At 39.6% G+C, this 5,150-nt stretch overlaps 3 non-coding genes across 3 annotated transcripts; 2 read left to right on the top strand and 1 right to left on the bottom strand.

The window, feature by feature from the left end:
• Window positions 1-3,637: 3,637 nt before the first annotated feature.
• Trnat-ugu lies at window positions 3,638-3,712 on the bottom strand. Its single transcript has one exon. It is a non-coding gene; the product is annotated as a tRNA-Thr (tRNA).
• A 197-nt stretch (window positions 3,713-3,909) lies between these two features.
• On the top strand, window positions 3,910-3,984 carry Trnat-ugu. Its single transcript has one exon. It is a non-coding gene; the product is annotated as a tRNA-Thr (tRNA).
• Window positions 3,985-4,349: 365 nt separating this feature from the next.
• On the top strand, window positions 4,350-4,424 carry Trnat-ugu. The gene has a single exon. It is a non-coding gene; the product is annotated as a tRNA-Thr (tRNA).
• Window positions 4,425-5,150: the final 726 nt, after the last annotated feature.

The following is a 5,150-nucleotide window of genomic DNA, read 5'->3' as shown; positions in this document are numbered from 1 at the left end:
CAATCTCCCACAAGCAGCACTACACCTTCCTCCAACCCATCCTGCTATCCCCCACCCATCCCCACCTGTGGCTTTTCCTTGCCCCCTCCACTCAACCCAGAGTGCTGCTCCCATCACATGCAGTTACGACTCAATCTGGCCACAGTGGTCAGAGTCTGAAGTCATGAATTGTGATTGTACGAATGTGTGTGTCTTTTCTACTTCAGAAGGAGGCTGTTTGGTCAAAAGCTAACATGTATACAATTTTAGCATCATGCCTGTCTGTGATTCGTCACCTCTGTATGGGGAACAGCAGTCTGTCCTTTTCATGATATTGTTATTATTAATTCATTCCCAGCATGTTTGTGTCATAAATAATTTTACAATTTTTGAAAGAACATTTAGAACATTTTTGGTTCATTTGTCAACACCCAAGAACTACAGAGAGCAAATACTGAACTTCAAAGGATGTCCATCATTGTTTTCTTATTCTGAGTTTAGGTCTATTACTCTGATGGTGTTTAACAACACAGTTGAGAATCTCTTACGCAGTTGCCTACAATACGCATTTCTTCTTGCTTTGTTATGTCAAATACAGGTATTTTTGTAGAATAGATATTACACAAAATCAAACAGAGTTTAAATGAAGAAATAAACTTCTGAATAGCAATAGCACATAGTATGCTCCTGTCCATTAAAATCATGACATGAGGAAGGAGCCATGAAGCAGAAGTCAAATTGTCATGAAATGTACTAGCTGCTTGCATATACAGATGATTAGTATTTTAGTAGAATTGTAGAAAATAGGTGAGAGTAATGACATTTACATTATGTACATAACAAAGGACTGTGCAGTTAGTTTCTCATTCAGAAATCATATTTAATGTTTCTATGTGTACACATCAGACAGTCATAGGTTATTGGTTGGCTTTCATATATTTTACATTTAAATGGTGTTTGTTTGTGAGAATATCATGTTATGCCTGAAGTAGGAAGGAATGTCAGAATGTGACAACTGCAGGATTATGGCCTACTGAGATCTTGGTTTATCATTCCACAATATTACTGCTTGTGTTGCTCATAATTCCATAACTGTCATGCAAATATAGAATCTTTGGTTTAAGGAGGGCCATACTCAACAGGATTTCATGGCCCAACATAGCTACAATCCTAAGGGACTTCCCATGCAGGATTGTACAACCACCTCACAGACCTTGAATAAGGAAACTGGCTTGTTTGCAACAAGATAAGTTACCACACAAATAGTGCAATGCCTGGGGCACCATGGGCTATCAGCATGGTAACCATTGTTGTGGCTTCCTTTGATGCATAATAGAGAGGTGTACCAACAACAGTGCACCCAATGACAACAGTGGGCACAGTATGGCAGTACTGTTTTTTTCAGAGTCGTCCTGGTTTCATGTACAGCCTTTTGATAAATGTATCCATGTGGAGGCTACAAGGAGAGCATACATGGCCAGATTGTGTTTGTCATCACCATGCAAGCTGAACACCTGGAGTGATGGTATGAGATGCACTGAGTACACGGGATGATCGTTTCTGGTTCACACAGATGTAATTTGGAAAGCAGCCATTATCTTTTTAAGTGTTAAGCTCTTTGGTTGTGTGCCATCTTCAAAGTCATCATGATGTTATCTTTGAGATAGATAACATAACACTGCACATTATCCCTGCTGTCCTGACCTACCTCAATATCAAGGATATTCGACTGTTTCCATGGTCTGCATATTCTCCATATTCCTCAACCATTGCATAGTCATGGGTTGTGGAGAGATGGGCATACCACAACTCGCTGGCTGTTACTGTTGATGGACTCAGTCACAGCATTAAAGCAGCACAGAATGGCATTCCCTTATCTGTTGCCCAGGCTCAGGTTGACTCAGTGTTGGGCCAGGTTAGAGCCATTATTGCTGATTGAGTTGGAAGCTCTGTGTACCAAATTGTGCCCTGTATAGCCCAAAATCACCTTATAATTTAATCATGTATTCCTACTAGACTGTTTATGTATAGTAAGTAAAATATCATTATTTTCTATACTTCATGGTTTTGCAATTTTGATGACCAGCTGTGTATCTCTTCTCTTCTCTCTCTCTCTGTGTGTGTGTGTGTGGAGTGAGATGGACACTGATTGATATTTAGTTAGCCTATAGGTTATTTACTTACATATATTTTATAGATGAATAATATTAATTTATTCTTATTTAAGTATTATGATTGTAAGGACAACATGGGGACAGTGAGATCTATGAAATTAACACAGCTGTCAATGCTTTTATAAAAAAAAAAAATGCTTCATGGTCAGAAAAATTGCTGCTGCACTCATTGATTTAATATTTTATATTTTTTTCTAATGTCTTCTATTGATATGTAATGGAATTTTTAATTGGTGAGCATATTACTGTATCTACCTTGTGCTATTTTGGTAACAACAGCTTAAGACCAGATATTTAGTGTGTCAGTATTTTTTCTGTTATTAGTAACCTCTTGAAATGAGGTATTGTTCTCTCTTCCTGGCACATGGTGTACTGTTCCCATTCCTCCTAATTGCGAATTGAATTTAGCCTATCTTTTTTATGAGAAAACAGTTCTTTCATTATTTTTTCTTTATTAGGCAAATCTATTACAGTTTTGTATCTGCTATTATATCTGTGTGAACAGACAGCTGCTTTCTCTGAGCATTTCAGTAGCTACACAAGAATGCACAAGCACAATAAATATGTTAAAAATACCAAATGTACCCAATCATAAGATGAGGTTTTCTCCCAAATTCGTCATTTCAAAAATAGAGGGTCGTCTTACATTCACAAACTATTGCTACTGAGGACAATGCTTTTACATTGTTTAACAGATTAATATAGGGTCATCTTACAGTTACAGGTAACGCTTTGGCTACTGAGGTTTTGTACAAATTTCTTTTGAACAATCCTGAAGGGTAGGGCATATCAAACAATACTTGCTTTCAAAAAGGCTCGAGATTTCTCAGTACACCGAAATGCTTTATACAGAATTGACCTAGCTTGAACAATCATCTGACATTTGACTCGCGACACTAGTGCAAGCAATACATGGGAAACTATAAACTACCAACAACAACAATATAATGCTCTGCTTGAAAATTGACAATTTTGTGAAACACAGGAGGAAACAACATTAAATTCCATCAACTTACAAACATATTTGAACAGATTTGCAATAAAAGTTCTCGTACATGTATGGATACTTTATCCATACATTTATACTGCTTTTTAAGCAAAGGTAACATTCTAAGGTGAAAATCTTGTCCTTCGAAAAACATTACTTGATTTTGAACCCAAGGTAATATTTTATTTAATTTTGAGAAACTAATGATTTACCATGTGGATCGCAAATGAGAAATTTGGTTGCTGCAATGTATTAGAATACCAGAGAAAATCATTACCAGCTTTTAATCAGCTTCAGAACAAGATGATGACATTCAGATGAAACGAGAAGGAAAATTAATACAGAATGAAATATTTATGACGGTAGTATCTGTTCCCGAAAGAACAGTTACCGTGGATGACCATGCAGCTTTGCTAGGAATGAAATGATAATTAAGTGGACATCCTAGCTGCAAACAGGCGTTGATGTACTTCATTGGGGACATGTTGAAAATGTGTGCCCCGACTGGGACTCGAACCCGGGATCTCCTGCTTACATGGCAGACGCTCTATCCATCTGAGCCACCGCGGGCACAGAGGATAGTGCGTCTGCAGGGACTTATCCCTTGCATGCTCCCCGTGAGATCCACATCCCCAACATGTCCACATGAGTATGATGGGCAAACATCTATTAGGCGCACTACGAATGTAGCGGTGTGGACATGTTGGGAATGTGGATCTCACGGGGAGCGTGCAAGGGATAAGTCCCTGCAGACGCACTATCCTCTGTGCCCGCGGTGGCTCAGATGGATAGAGCATCTGCCATGTAAGCAGGAGATCCCGGGTTCGAGTCCCGGTCGGGGCACACATTTTCAACATGTCCCCAATGAAGTACATCAACGCCTGTTTGCAGCTAGGGTGTCCATTTAATTATCATTTCATTCCTAGCAAAGCTGCATGGTCATCCACGGTAACTGTTCTTTCGGGAACAGATACTACCGTCATAAATAGTTAAAATATGGCTTCCCGGCCATTGACCTTCTTGTGCGAACGCACACGCTATGCCCGAACTCGTACGGAACTTGTTAGATTAATTTGCCACGAGTTATGAGTATGATGGGCAAACATCTATTAGGCGCACTACGAATGTAGTGGTGTGGACATGTTGGGAATGTGGATCTCACGAGGAGCGTGCAAGGGATAAGTCCCTGCAGACGCACTATCCTCTGTGCCCGCGGTGGCTCAGATGGATAGAGCGTCTGCCATGTAAGCAGGAGATCCCGGGTTCGAGTCCCGGTCGGGGCACACATTTTCAACATGTCCCCAATGAAGTACATCAACGCCTGTTTGCAGCTAGGGTGTCCATTTAATTATCATTTCATACAGAATGAAATGTCTAACAAATGAAATAAATTATATTAAATGGAATGTAATTGTTGACGTGAGAATTAATTACAGCAGTAGACACACTGTAGAGATAGTATGAATAGACATCACTAAATCACAGGACAACAGAAAGTTTGAGAATTGGACTGAATAGTCATTGTGATCTGTTTATGTATTAGTTGCTGTTGTTACATATGATGTGTACCCTGGAAGAAATTTCCATACACGTTTCACTGTTGCTCAAGCATAGCACTAGCAACAGAAAGTTGGAGGGGGAACAGTGACCCAGCTTGGCTGAGAGCTATGATAAGCGCAGAGATGCAGAGAGGAAAGTGTTGAGCAGGCAGAAATTTTGTTGTGCAGGCAACCATGAGAATGTATAAAGCATACTTTGTCTTTTTATGAACATCTATCATGTTCAAAATGCAGTTTGCCTGAATCCATTTGTACTCAGAATCGAATTGACTTTAAAATTGAACAAATGCTCAACAATAGCATACTTTCTGCAAGAGATGCTAAAAGTCTAGATGGGGGCCAGTGGTATACGTCTGTATTTTGTGCAGCAATGTTGTCGACACTCACTATGAGATATGACGGGAACAACCGGGGGCCTGTGAGCTGTTGGTTCTACACAGCCAATGAGAG

Source organism: Schistocerca americana, chromosome 8 (assembly GCF_021461395.2).
Source record: "Schistocerca americana isolate TAMUIC-IGC-003095 chromosome 8, iqSchAmer2.1, whole genome shotgun sequence".
Lineage (NCBI taxonomy): Eukaryota > Metazoa > Arthropoda > Insecta > Orthoptera > Acrididae > Schistocerca > Schistocerca americana.
The sequence above is the reverse complement of the archived record's forward strand: the minus strand, read 5'-3'. Positions and strand labels throughout refer to the sequence as shown.